Source organism: Phoca vitulina, unplaced genomic scaffold, assembly GCF_004348235.1.
Source record: "Phoca vitulina isolate PV1807 unplaced genomic scaffold, GSC_HSeal_1.0 scaffold3, whole genome shotgun sequence".
In the NCBI taxonomy this organism is placed as follows: Eukaryota; Metazoa; Chordata; class Mammalia; order Carnivora; family Phocidae; genus Phoca; species Phoca vitulina.
In genome coordinates, this window is record NW_022589706.1 from 25,670,582 (window position 1) to 25,685,599 (window position 15,018).

At 37.8% G+C, this 15,018-nt stretch overlaps 1 pseudogene; it reads left to right on the forward strand.

Moving 5' to 3' along the window:
- Positions 1 to 1,078: 1,078 nt before the first annotated feature.
- Positions 1,079 to 3,138, forward strand: LOC116628920 (annotated as a pseudogene).
- The last annotated feature ends 11,880 nt before the right edge of the window (positions 3,139 to 15,018 follow it).

The window sequence follows — 15,018 nt, forward strand, 5'->3', positions numbered from 1 at the left end:
GATTACATATTAAAACAAAAGGAATAGGGATGACATATTGGACTCTGGAAAAATTATGAAATAGCTGGGAACTGTCTTTGAAATCCTCTCATCGTCCATCTCCACCTTCTGGAGCCACCTCCCCCCGCTCTGGAAGTGTCCATGGTGCTCTACAGCTCCCCAGTTCAATCTTCTGAACAGAGTCCAGTGATCCCCCCTGCCTAGCCTACTCTAAATCACATTCCAGATTGAAAGATAAGACAGCTACTCAAGATTACAACTTCTCAAATATGCCCAAAAGATGCTAACATATTGATGGCTAGAAAACAATAACAAGTTTCTCATCGGCATTCTTCTATTCAATAAGATAAATCATTATATGCTACAAAATGATGTCTAATTTGTAAAATATCCATTTTTCCCTGTGGGACTCAGTATAACTATTTTTATCTTGAATGGACAAAAATGTGGCCCACAAAAATGTTTATGTTTTTTAATTGGCTTTTATTCAAATATAGATAAAGATAAAAATACAGAAGCAGTATAGGTATAGGTATGGGCCTAGGTACAGGCCTGGGTATAGGTCTGGGCAAGGCCATAGGTACAGGTATAGATATAGACTATAGGCATAGGCATAAGTATGCATATAGGTCTAGGCATAAGTATGGGCATGGGTATAAGCATAGGCATGGGCATGCGTATAGGCATGAGTATAGGCACAGCAAGGGCATAGGCATCGTATAGGCATGGACTTGGGTATAGGCATGAGTATAGGCATAGACATAAGCATGGGTATAGGCATAGACATGGGCATAGGCATAGGCATGGGTATAGTCATAAGCATAGGCATGGGAATGGGGCATAGGCATTAGCATGGACACAGGCAAGGGTATAGGTATAGGCATAAGCATAGGCATGAGTATAGGCATAGGCATGGGCATGGACTTAGGTACAGGCATGAGTATAGGCATAGATACAGACACATGCATGGGTAGAGGCATAGGCATAGGCATGGGAATGGGCATAGGCACAGACATACACATGGACATGGGCATGGGCACAGGCAGGCATAGGCATGAGGATAGGCATGGGTGTAGGCATGGGCACAGTCATAGGCACAGGCATCTGCAAATACATGGGCCTAGGCATGGGCATGGGAATGGGCATGGGAATAGGCATGGGCATACATAGGTCACTAGTACCCTACGCCATTTTATACAAGGACTTCTCTTTATTCTCTTCTCAGTTAAAACTCTCCTTTTCCTAAGTATCTGCCCTCTCCTTCTCCTATCAGCTAGTAGTATCAGAAAATGCTGTCAGAGAAGTTCGTTTTCAAAGCAGCTTTAGGAAGAAATGGATATTTAATCAAAGGAATTTGAAACAGCATGACAAAATAAAGTCAGTCACTTAGATTGGTAGGTAGTCATAAGCAGATATTTGGGCAATGGGGCCAGTATCTTGCTGTTTAAATCAAACCTCACAATACAAGTGTGGCCACTGGAGTATTATGTAAGTCTTCAACCAAAGGCCAGAATTATATCATTCTTAGCTGTCTACTCATTAAGAGTAAGGCTAGCCCCTTAGATTTTAAGAGATTGAAAAGGATAGGACATTAATATCCACACTTTAGGGAAAAAACATTATTCTTGCATATCAAATACATCAAGTCACCCACTAGCTTAAAAAGGAGATTGCATTTGCAAAAAAAATGTAGTTGGAATTGAGATTTTCATTTTGTACCTCTTTGTGAAATTGCAGATGGATTAACATTCATGGTCACTGAGTTCCGTTTCCATAGATATAGTTTCAGTTGTACCAACCAGGGACAGATTGTGTATTTTATTACTTTGTTTAAAATATCACTCAAACATTTTAAAAATATCCCAGCACTACAGAACATCACATAAAAGCATAATGACAATATTTCATCTACTTTAAACCATTTTAAGGTCCCTGTGGCATTAAAAAAAGTGTGTACCTAGATTGTGATGCTGAAAGTCTATTACTTGAGCTCAGCATGCTAGCCTGGCCTCCAGGGAACTCCCTAAAAGGCCAAATTTAAATGAATTTGTAATCCCATTAGCATCCAAAGAAGAGTTAACTAGGTAACCAGACATTTCATTTACGACAATTCTAAAGAGCCTTAGAAAAGATAGGGAGAATCATTTTTTTAGTCTGAACTCCTGAAAAAAGATACTATTTTATTTGGTTTTCAAAGGAGGATTATAGCTGGGAAGAAATTTAGCGGTCAGATAAATATGAAAATTATGTTATTTTTCTCTCCTGAATAGTAAATCTCTAGAGACCATGTTTTTATATTATTGTATTTTTTGCTACACAGAGTTTTGAATCTACTAAATGCTTAATATATTCTTGCAAATGTAATGGCGTATAGAAGTTGTTGATCTTTTATTTGGAATCTAGCACTGAATGAATTGTGATCAATGACAGTGATGAGCCTTTAACCCATATTGAATATGCATGTTATTTGGAGGATGTTTTGAGGCATCCCCAATGGTATTAAAAAATAAAAGTACATAGATTATAACCCTGAAAGTTCACTATATGAAGATAAGTTAATTTGATTCAGCTAGTAGTTCAATCCAGTGTGCTTTGGTATATTAGGGAACAAAACTGTCAAAACTCTCTACTCTCGATCTTTCTGGTGATGGAGTCTGGAGAAGATGTACAGAAATAGCATCTTGCAAGGGGAAAAAAAGAGAAAGAACAGGTCATCAGCCTTGGATCTCAGGTGGCTGTAGGAGAAAAAGTATTTGGTGTCTGCCACACCTTTGTAACTTTCAATGATACTTTTGTCTATGGCACCGATCTTTCTGGCAAGGAAACCATCTGCCCGTGTAACTGGTAGGATGAAGGTGAAGACTGGTCAAGGTGAATCTTCTCCATATGCTGCCATGTTGGCCAACCAGAATATGGACCAGAGGTTCAAGGAGCTGGGCATCACTGCCCTCCACATCAAACAACAGGCCACAGGAGGAAAGAGAACCAAGACCCCTGGACCTGGGTCCCAGTCTGTCCTCAGAGCCCTTGCCTGCTCAGGGATGAAGATCAGAGAGAGTTGAGGATGTCACCTTCATGCCCTCCAATAGCACCCACAGGAAGTGGGGGCGGGGGGATTACTGTGGTCACCCTCTGTGAACAGGACTCCTCAAATTATTGTTTTCTACTAATAAATTGACTTCATGTAGCCTTAAAAAAAAACAAACCTCTACTCTCCTAAATCTCAGCAGGAGAATACAACCAGTAAATAATAGATATAATAAGTGACTGTGTGTCATGTTAGAAAGCTATAATTTCCATGGAACAAAATAAAAAGTGGAACAAAGTAAGGTGATTTGAAATTTTGAATGGCAGGGGTGTGAGCTGTTGTCAAGTTGCAATATTAAAAAGAGTGGTCAAGGTAAGCCTCATCAAGGTGAAATTTGAGCAAATATTTGAGGAGTTGAAAAAGTTGGCCAAGCAGGTGGCTAAGGGAAGAGCATTCTAGGCAGAGGCAATAAGGCAACATCCGGAGCAAAGTTCCCAAGGTAAGAGCGTACCTCTTGTGTTCAGGAAAAAATAGTTAGATAAATCTGGCTCCCTGAGGTAGTGGCAGCAGGGAAGAAGTGTAGAAATTCTGGCTGAAAAGGTAATGAGGGAAGCAGGCTAGATCATATGATGCTTGCATGAGCTTTGGCTTTTCCTGAATATAGTGAAGAGCCATTGCAGGATTCCGAACAGAGAAGCAATCTACTCAGATGTGGGTTTCAAATGGATCATTCCACTGCTATATAGAGGACACTGTAGGGAGATGAGGATAAATGCAGGGTGACCAATTAGGAGACTTTATTGCAGTAATGCAAGGACAGCTGCACAGATTGGGTGAAAATTGGTGGAGAGGGGCTTAAACGTGGACAAATTCTGGATATAGTCTGAAGTTAGAACAAAAGGATATAAGTGGATATAAGAAGGATATGTGCTAAAAAGGAGGACCAACGATGACTCCAAAAGGTTTGGCCTGGACACTTCCAAGGATGGAATTTCCCACAGTTAAATGAGGAAAACTACATGAAGGAGGTTAGAGAAGGAAGATTAGGACTGTGGCTTTGGACATTAAATCTATCTAGGATGGACACAAATGAATCGTTGGATATATGAGTCTGGAGTTCATGCGAAAGGTCTAGGCTGGAGTTTATCAGCATGCAGATGGTACTGCAAGTCACCAGCCTGGATGAAACCATGAGCTAGTGTGTGGACCAAGGACCACGCTTGGGCTTACCATGAAGAGGTCAGGAGGAAGAAGAGCATCAACCAAGGTGCCTGGGAAGGAGCAACCAGAGAGCTAGGAGAGAAGCAGTGGATGGTGGGTGTTCTTAGAATCCAAGTGAGGAAAGTGCATCAGGGAAGAATGATCACCTTGGTTAAAACCTATGATGGGTCAATTGAAATGAGCTTGGAAAACCGGCCATTACATTTAGTGACATGGAGCTAATTGGTAAATTACAATGTTCATTCTGACAATGTTCACTGTTTTCTGTACTTTGCTATTTTCCTTTCCAAGTGGAAGTTAACTGCACCCAAGATTTCTGTCCCTGACCTCAGCAGTTTCTTTCTTTCTTTTTCCTGTATATCTTTTTCTTTATAATTGTGGTCTCTCTGGTGAATAAGAGAATATCGGCTTTCTCTTAAATCTCTTACTTAATTCCTTATATTTGTGTTATATGCACTTTCTGCATGTGCTTTTTAATACCCGTAATTATTAGATTTAATTTTTTTCCACATTATAATATAGAACTATGTTTGAAAATCACCTATTACTACTTTCATTTCTTAGTCTATGTTGATTTTTTTGTTATTTTTCCAGATTACTTCATATTCATGCTTTATTTCAGCTGCTAAATTTTAAGGATTATTTAGCATTAATCAACTTTGATATTAATTAAGGATTATAGGCAGTGAATTATAACTGTTACTGACAACAAAAATCTATTTCTCCCCAATCATCTTCTGTTAGTTTGACAGCATAACTATATTCTTCCTCGGGCATTCATTTAGTCCTTCTGAGAAAATAGTGTAATTTATACCAGAATTTTATTTCTAACTCCTCCTCATCAAAACCTCTACTTTAGATGCATTTCCTGCTCTTTTCATTTGTGTTGAATATTATTTTATTATTTTTGGTTCCTTTTTTATTTCTGAGAATTATTGTGTTTTTATTTACCAACTCCAACTTTTATTGTGACTGACCTTTGTAATTTCTTATTTATTCAGATTAATGTCATCCTGCTGTTGTAGGTGCCTTTATGTATATTAGAATTGTATTCCAATTTAGTCAGTGTTCTCAAACCAATAAATGTCATGTCCCACTGTGAAAATAGAACTGATACAAAAATGAGTCTACATTAGAGAATGCAAAAGGTGGCAGGACAGAGGTGATATGTGCATTGAGAGTCAGGAATATTCAAAAAAAAAGTTAAAAGTGGCCATTTACCGACAATAAAGCTGGAAAAGCCAATGCAAAGCCCTTCTACATATGCAAGTTCAAGGTACTATACATGTCAGTCATTTCCTATTGAGTTCGCAAATCCTTCCCATTTGAATAGGTAAATCTGTGTACAACACACACATGTACATTTGAACATCATGAAAAAGTAATGAAACACAGCTGCAAAAATTCATAGATAGTCCTTGCTCTCACCCTTCCATACTCACCTTGTTTATGTGCACAAACATTTTGACTTTCAATAGACCATTTATTTCAACAAGTTGAATTATCAAGTGACGCAAGGTAGTCAAATTGCTTTGAAAAAGTTTTTAAACGTCATTGAACACTTCATTGAACAGATTGTCTTCAAATGGTTTTTATTTCCCAAATGAATAACAACCTATGTGGTATACTCTATGGTAATACATTCTGTGCTCTAAAATGTTAATAAAAGGGAAAATATTCCTCAGGAATTATTATCCAGAGATCTTTCTAAGGATTTAAAACATTTTAAGAAGTCCTTCTCCTTTTAAGGAAACAAAACAACAATATTAATTTTATATTAAATTTTAAATTTTATCTGAATGATTATAAGAAATTCAAAACTATTCTAGATATAGTAGAAACTCAGAAGAGAGAGAATCCAGCTACTTTGTATATGGTGATTTTCTGTTATCATCACATTCTTAAAGAATTTTCTGGAGTCCCCAAGTGATGTTAGATCCCACAAAATGACAAATTAGATGTGAAATTTTTTCAAGTATTTTAATAAGATGTTCTAATTTCTTCAGGGTTTACAGAATTTGCTCTGAAGTAGCAGAGTAACAAAGTGCAGTGAGCATTCAATTGAGTCCTGAGATGTACGTTCTGTCCCTCGTTGGTTCAACTGGCTGATTTTTCCAACTGTTGCTTTGCTCTTCTATTATCCATTTACCAATTTCCTGATAGCCACTCCCTGATCTCCCTGTGGGGAAAGACCCCCTCCATACTGAATCTTATAATAAATAGCATTCTTTACATTGCAAATGAATGAATACCCAAACTTACCCCCCTCTCCCCACTGACGCTGTCAGGTGCCATCAGGTCCTTGCTAGCTTAGAAAAAGGGATGTTCTGTGTATTTTGGCCTGGGTTACTACTGGGGAAGGTCATCAAAAAGATGTGACTGCCAGTTGACCTGTGAGCTGGACCCAGGTGATCTGAGCCTCCTCACATCCTCCCCTGTCCTTAGAATGTAGGTTCCACTTGCCTTTCCTGCTCCCAGAGGCTGTTCCAAGAACATATCACCTGCACGGTGTACATGGCTGAACCCAGTTAAGGCCTCTATATAAACTTCTAAGATTTGACAGGCAGACACAGGACTAAGTCTTGCACAAGCTTCATATGTAGGTTCCTTTGTTTATTAAAACTGCCACTCACCAACCTGGAGTGGCCCGCCCCTTTCTTTGGTCTCTCCCTGCCCTCCTCCTATGGGAGCTGGTTTCAGATTACATCTGAGAAGCTCTGGACAGGGAGTGGAACCAACCCCTCGGAAGATTTCCTACACTGGAATTTGTGTCTCCAGTCTGGAAATCAATAAAGGGTTACCTTTGTTTTCTGTGCACATTGTTACTTGTGCCTAATTTCCCTCCAGAGGTTTGTCAGAAAGTGTGGTTTGGTCAGATACAGGATTTGGGTATTTCTGGATCCCCGGATATAACACCATCCTAACACCAAAACAAAATTTCATCTTGTTTTCTAAAAGTTGGAGGTAAGGCTGACTTCCAACTTTTGGATATTGATATCTACACTTTTGACTAAATAAACATTTATCCAGGGATTGACTTCTCGCCCAAATAGGTGAGAAGTATTTTTGAGAATTCAGTTCTGAAATGAGAATATCATATTTGTGTTACACTCCCTCTGAAGAGATTGCAGAAATACATAAAACACTAACATGATCCTGGAACAACGTTGGAATGTGTTTGTAGAAAATAGCTTTGACATTGAAACTGTTCTTTAAAGCCAGAAAATTCATATTTAGAACATCATGGATGGATACAAGGACAGGCAGATGGAAAACCTTAGCAAGTGTTTTATGGAAAGCAGAAAGCATGTTTGAGAAATGGGAATCATTTCCAAAAAATTAAAAACCAAATGTCCATCACTTCCGTTTCAGCTTCAGTCTCTGGGTAATTAACAAGCCTTTACATTTTCCCAAGGTTTCTTTACTTTGTGGTGTTTCACCCTCTACTTACAGTCCCAAACAGAATGGTGAATTTTTTAAATCAATGATATGAGTTGTATTCTTATGAAAATAAAAGTCTTTGTTATCAATGGCTAACTCAGATAAGAAAACCTTCTTTCTTTAGGGGTAGAATTCATTAACTACATAATGAAAAATGAAATTCAGTCAATAATAGAGAGGAGAAATATTTCTGGATGTTAGAGAAACTATTAAAAAAACTTGTACTGGTTTTCACTCCCTACAATATGGCAAATATTATGGTTTACCATCTAAAAAATAAAAATAAGCTTTAGTTGAAAACCAGCCTTATACAAAGCCTTGAAGAAGCAATTAACTCTCTATGAATTTTTTCAGGGGTGAGGTATTAGAATTTTTGTTTCCCTATGGTAGGAATCAAATGGCTTCCATTTCAAAATCATTTTTTTAGATCTAGGAATTCTAGGGATGTTTTTCTGACTCTAAAAATACTTTATCTCAGCAAAGACCTTGGAATAAATCCTCCAGTCTCAGTACATAACTGAAAATCTGAGTGTGATTTAAGCCCACTGTGAAATGATAGTTACCAGGTTATAACTATATGAAAAGTTGGTAACTCATTTATAAGGAGAAAGTTTTAAAGACTGATATGTTTTAAACTATAAAAACTCTTCTAAAAAATATTGTGAATAAATCTAAGATCCATCAAGTTTCCTTGAGTTTTCTTAAGGAACGTTTTAGGCATAAATATCAAATGCTTCTCTGGATTAGGTCAAGTCATGTGAAAACTGCTTTGCTCTACTACATTAATAATAATGTGGTTATATACCCTTTGGTATAATGATGCTGGCCTAAATTAAGGAGTTGTGTAAGGAAATGGCATGTGAAAATTATTTTGTTTGCTCTGGTTATATTGTTGAAGATACTTTTCACTTCATTAAACAGTCTTGTATTTTTGACATCTGCCGAAACTTGCTAATCAAATGATACCAAGAAAACACCTATAATCACACAGATGTACAAAGTACATTTGTAAAAGTACAAATTACACAGCTGTTTTATTTAGCCTGCTATAACAAGGGAGAAGGCACCCAGGGGACCATTAGGAGCATCTTAGTAAAGGGAAGATGGGAGGGGCTTATAGAGTTTGGGCACAGGCTGAACAATTCTGAGGACAGATTAGGAGAGTGGGTTGGATACTATGAGGAAGCAGAGGCAATTCAGTGATTGTGTATCTCAATGATTTCCTTTTTTTTCCCCCTGAAGCAGGAAATGACAATTTGAGGAAAAAGGAGTGTCTTGTCATTGTAAGGAAGCAGAGATAACACAAGAATGGGATGTAATTCATTTTATGGCTGTAGTACAACCTTGTCTGTGTTGGTTAGAAACCTCCCTCGGGCTTTGTCTGCAAGGGTACTTGTGCTTGGTTGTGGTTAGACAATCACTGATGCAAGTATGGCACATTCTTATTTCCACAGGAAAAATTTTTTTTTAGTTTTTCCTGTTAGAGATAGTTGTGTTTCTCCATGACCACGAGTTTGTTTTTCATCTTATGAGTACTGAGAATTGTATAAGGGACTATGGCTGGATTCTCTCAGTGATTGCTAGAAAGCTCAGATATTGATTTCTAACCCCTACTCTGTCAAGTTCATGAGATAGCACAGCTTAAGCACATGCATTTTATACCAATGTACAATCTGATTTTTTCTACTCTTTTTTTTTTACCCTATTTCCTGGCTTACTTCTATTTTTTAATTTATACACATTGACCATCATATCAAATTACTTTTTAGGTACAGTCAGGGAGTAAATAAAAAATAACCATCAAGTTTGGATTGTCTTTAGTTTATTAACTCAGTTGTGACAGGAAGAAGACAGGAAGCTCCTATGGATGTAGATGAGGTCAGTGAAGAATGCTCTAGAACATAAGCCAGTATCCAGAACTACACCTGAGTCTAGTCTAGACTCTATTGTTAACTAGCTCTGTGTCATTGAACTCTGTGGAGCATTATTTTCCTCAACTTTAATGTAGAGATCATAGTGCCAATATAATTCAGATAAAATGAGAAAAGTCATCTGAAAGACTTCTGGTAATTTTACACAACACTACATGAGTATTTTTTTAATAATTGAATGCCAAATGCTTTGTGTGAAGAGGCATATTGTTAACAAATTTATATTTACTTATTTTAAATATTTTCATCATTAACAACTTTAAAACCAATCTAAAATATGAAAGCAGAAACAGAACAGGTTTCTGAATTTTCTAAAAATAGTAGCATCCAGAAATTTGTAAGACAAATGAAAAGCAATTAAGTTTTATGATGGACTTAAAATAGTAACAAAAAAATTTACTTTTTCTTGAAGTTGACTATGATAAAATTTTTATATTTCCTTCATTTTAGAAAGCAAGAATCACAATTAAGCAATTATGTAAAATCTCCCATGCTCACACATGCTAATTTAATGAGCCCTAATTCATATTCTAAATCAATTATATTTTAATTTACTTCTTCCCTTTAAAAAGACTTTATTCTATTCATTTCTTAACCTTTGGATGTATGGAGTACAGTTTCCTTGATAAAGAGGACTCCTGCTAGATTGTGTGTATGATTCTAATGAGAAAGCAAGCAAGGAGGTAAACTATCACAGAACTCTATGCCCAACACACAGCATAAAAGTATCTATAAAGTAATGAAATATACTTTTAGCATATACTTCTAGATTATACAATAAGTATTGTCTCCTAGAAAGGGTAACTAGGAACATACCATGCTCATTTCAATACTGCTCTCGTTGATCAAAATTTATATGCAGTTCATTTCTGGTATTTGCTTTCAGTGATAGCTTAGAAGCAAAATATGATAATCATTTTCATATCAAACTCTTATTTCCATATCAGCCACACATAGTGTTCTTTCCCAGGGTCACCTATCATATTTAATTCAAATGGCTCTGAATGAAGGCTCTTCAGTTGTTTACAAATACCAAATCCCCCTTTACGATATTAAGCTTTTGCACCATTGAAGACATGCAGAACTAGGCTCGGAAATATATTTCATCCCACGGCAGTATCCCTAGGGATGGCTATCCCAACTGAAGCAATGCTCACCAGGAAGTACATGTGCTCCTCTGGTTGGTAAACGGCCACCTTGCTTTAGAGTTACTGTGCAGCCACACCCCAGCAGACTCTAAGCATGATGGTCCAGTGAGACCAAAGAAAAGACCCAGAGACAGCAATCAAGATACAGGTTTACTGCGGGGCGGGGGGGAAGGGGGGGACTACCTACAGGGAGTCCAGGAGCAGCCAACTGGACAAAGCATCTGCTGTTGAGATCTATATGCAGCAAACTTTTATAGTGTAGCGACTTAGCCTAGCAACTAGCAGTAGCCCTTCCCTCCCTGTACCACCAGCATTCCAAGGAGATCAAGGTCTGCCAAACAGACATTCATTACAAAGAAGATGCTCCAGGTTGGCCACTCCCAAGCCCCTGATCTTGAATGGTAAACATGTTCTTCTGCTCGATGGGAACATAGAGGAAGCACAGGATCTCTGCATTCTCAAGATAGTGATTAACAGGGACATTCAAGGGTGCGTTTGCACAAACCAGTCTTCAGCACATACCATACACTCACCCTTTAAATATACTATGTAGAGTGTATACATAAAACTAATGTAAAACACCTGCTAAGACAGCAGGCATTTTCTATTTTTGACTCAAGAATTCAACCCATTTTATGTTATTAAAAATATTAAAATGTTAAGTTTGCAGAAGCTTGCTATTAATAGACTAATCATCAACAGAAGCAGAGTGAATGGAGATGGTAGAAAACTGTTTCCATTCCCACTCTCTGCTAAGCCAAGAGCCATTCTCTGCTGGCCTACCTAGAGGATTCCATTTTTTCCCAGTTAATCACTTTAGAAGGTGATTGAGACTAGTGTTTAGGTTGGTGTTTAACTTTCTGTTCATCCAGCTTCAGTTTCTGTGAACAGGGTGGAGATAAGAAAAAGGGAAGATTGCTTCACCAATCTGGCATATAAAGTCAAGGTCATTTAGATTGTGTGATGTCAATGTGGGATAGTTTGGAGTCTGGGTATGGCCTGCCTAGTTGTAGCACAGGATGAGATAGGGATCCCAAGCAAGATAAATGATAAAAATCTCTTTTGGCCCATTTTTAATAGGTATTGCCATGGTGATGGAAAGAGGAAGAATTGGGAGGAGACTCTAGAAGACAGTAAGATGACGGGCTTTATGAACTCTTTGTGAAATTTTTCCCTGTCTCAGTCAGGCCTTGTCAGGGACCTTGAGAGGTTCCCATGGCACTGTGGATGCCAGGTGATTGGTAAAACTAAAAACCTAGAAGGAAAACTAAAAAGTACCCGAGAGCCACACCAGCATTCATCCTCCTGTAAGAAACACTGGTTCTCAAAGGACAATGGCTACTAGGTTAACGGGTCCTGATGTCCAGCCGCCTCCAGTACCTCTTACAGCCAAGGCCATTTGGGGTGTGCGCCTACAGGTTTGTGCACATGTGGGCAAAATTACTGTTTTCATTTTACCTCCTACAATACGCTCAGTAAACATGAAAGTAACTTTTAAAATGTGAGCCCAGAGTGTTAACTAGGTTTATCAAAAACATAATTAGAAAAAGAAAAAATATATATATATATATATTCCAACTTGTGAACAGACTTGCTCTGGAGACTTTCTTTCCAGATTTGAAATCCATGTAACCCACTAGGAGTGGAGGGTAGGCTCCAGCTTACTGCCAGCAAGAAGTCAGGGGTCTCAATCCTACAGATACTCAGACAAAAATTCTGTCAACAACCAAGGTGAGTTTGGAGGAGGTTCTTCCCAGTCAAGCTTCCAGATGAGAAACCAGCCTAGCCAACAGCTTAATTACAGCCTGGTAAGACCCTAAGCAGAAGTGACAGCTAAGCTCTGCCTGAACTCTTGACCCAAGAAACCAGTCGATAGGGGCACCTGGGTGGCTCAGATGGTTAAGCGTCTGCCTTCGGCTCAGGTCCTGATCCCAGGGTCCTGGGATCGAGCCCCACATCGGGCTCCCTGCTTGGCGGGGAACCTGCTTCTCCCCCTCCCTGAACTGTTCCCCCTGCTTGTGCTCTCTCGCTCTGTCAAATAAATAAATAAAATCTTTAAAAAAAAAAAAAGAAACCAGTCGATAATAAATATGTGTTACCCTCAACTGCTATGCTTGTGGTAATTTCTTATGCAGTAATAGACAACTAATACACTATCCTTTTTTAGTTGTTTGTTTCCCTAAAGATAAGTTATATAGCTCATTGTTGAAGGTTTACCCTATAAGTTTATAGAAAACTTGATAGAGTTTGGAACTGAACTGTCTGACTGATTGATTATACAATTATACTGATCATATCTAAAAAACACTTAGCAATCTTTTGAAATGCCTGAGAGCAAAAGAAACATGATTAAGAAAGCAAAATGCCATCTTTCTACCTGGTGCCCATCTTGAAACTCAGTTAGTGGTACTTTGACTAGGCATGGTATTATTGAAACTTGAAATGTCATAGCCACACTGGAAGAGATATATCCATGGGTCCTCATTAGAAAACAGAGCTATATTAAACCTTGCTTTCTTCAAAAGCCAAGACCTATGCATTCCTACATGAATAGCTTTTAAAGGTTAATTAAAAGCAGTGAATAATAAAAATTTATAAGCTTCTGCTTATAATTTTTTAATGGTATCATTTCCGACCTTTGGATTATGATCCCATGGTGTGCCGTCCAGCTGTTTACCATTCCCATCAACTTAAAGAAAAACTTAACAGACCAAACCGTCCTTGCTTTTTTAAAGATTTTTTGCAAGATCTGCTCTGGTGAGCACAACCTTCTTGAACTGTTGGTAGATATTCTGTTGTCAACAGGATGTCCTCCTCTTAAAGATCCACAACCTACTTTATCATTTCATAAACACCTGAAAGTTTCACAGGTAAGAAAAATAATTAGCTTTTATCTTTAACCAACATTACTTCTATTCATTTGACCTCAGAAGCTTTTTCTACTCTCCAAACATTTTTCAATCTAAATAATGCCTTCTGGAGAAAAAGTGTATGAGAAAAATGACCATCAATTTGCAATCTTCCTTCAAAGCAATATCCCCTAGCCTTGGTAGTTGAAATTTGAAGCATCAAGTAAAACTAAATGTTCATATGGAAAAATTTCATAATAAAACATTTTTAGAGTTTAAATAGTGATGTGTGACCAAGACTGGTCCAAATATAAAAACATATTAATGTTGTTAAATTCTGCTTCTTATGTCTCAACTTTAAATTAAGAAAGAATGAGATCACAGTAAGGAAGAAGCAGGAAATACATGCCAATATATTTGTATCATCAAATTGAATATTTCACTGGAATTTCAGTAAATGATATCACTTTGAATTTTGCATCTAGTTTAATAGCCTTCTATCTTCAGTTTTTACTTGAATTGATTAACACTGTTAATGGAGGGGTATGTTTCCACACACTAATCCAGCGACAGTGATCTCTTTGTAGTTTTATAGACACGCCAAACACCTCCCACCTTAGCACTTACTGTTATTCTGACTGAAATTCCCTTCCTCCATGTGTCTGAATGGTTGCTTTCATTTTCTGCCGATATTTGCCCAAATGTCACATTGTAAGAAAGGTCTTTCTTGGCTACCTACTATAAAAAGAGCACACCACCTGCCTCACTTCTGATATACTCATTCATTTACTCTTCTATATTTTTCTTTTCTTTTTCCTTTTTTTATTTGCATACAGTTAACACACTACATTACATTAGTTTCAGGTGTACGACTTAGTGATTTGAAAAGTTTATACATTATGCTATGTTCACCACAAGTAAAGCTGCCATCTGTCCCATTACATTCCACTATTACATTATTACAGTATCATTGACTGTATTCTTCATGCTGTGCTTTTTACTCTCACGACTTACTCATTCCATAACTGAAGGCCTGTATCTCCCTCTCCCTTTCACCCATTTTGCCCAGCCCATGACCCCATCCCCTCTGGCAACCATCAGTTCTCTGTATTCATAGTTCTGATTCTGTGTCGGGTTTAGCCAGCAAACCCTGAGATGGCAAATGAAAAGATTACTTCAGACAACTAAATAGGAGAAAGGAGAGGGCCTGGGGACCAGATGCTCTAGTGGCTAAAGGCCCCCGAGCCAAACTCTACCTCCATTTTTACTATATATGTTATCAAAGAATCAAGATTAGAAAGGAATGTAAAGTTTCAATAACTAAGGCAGTGACATTTACGGGCATTGTGTGATTAGAACTATCTGTGTTCATGACTTGCAGGCAGGGAGTAGGTGACTAT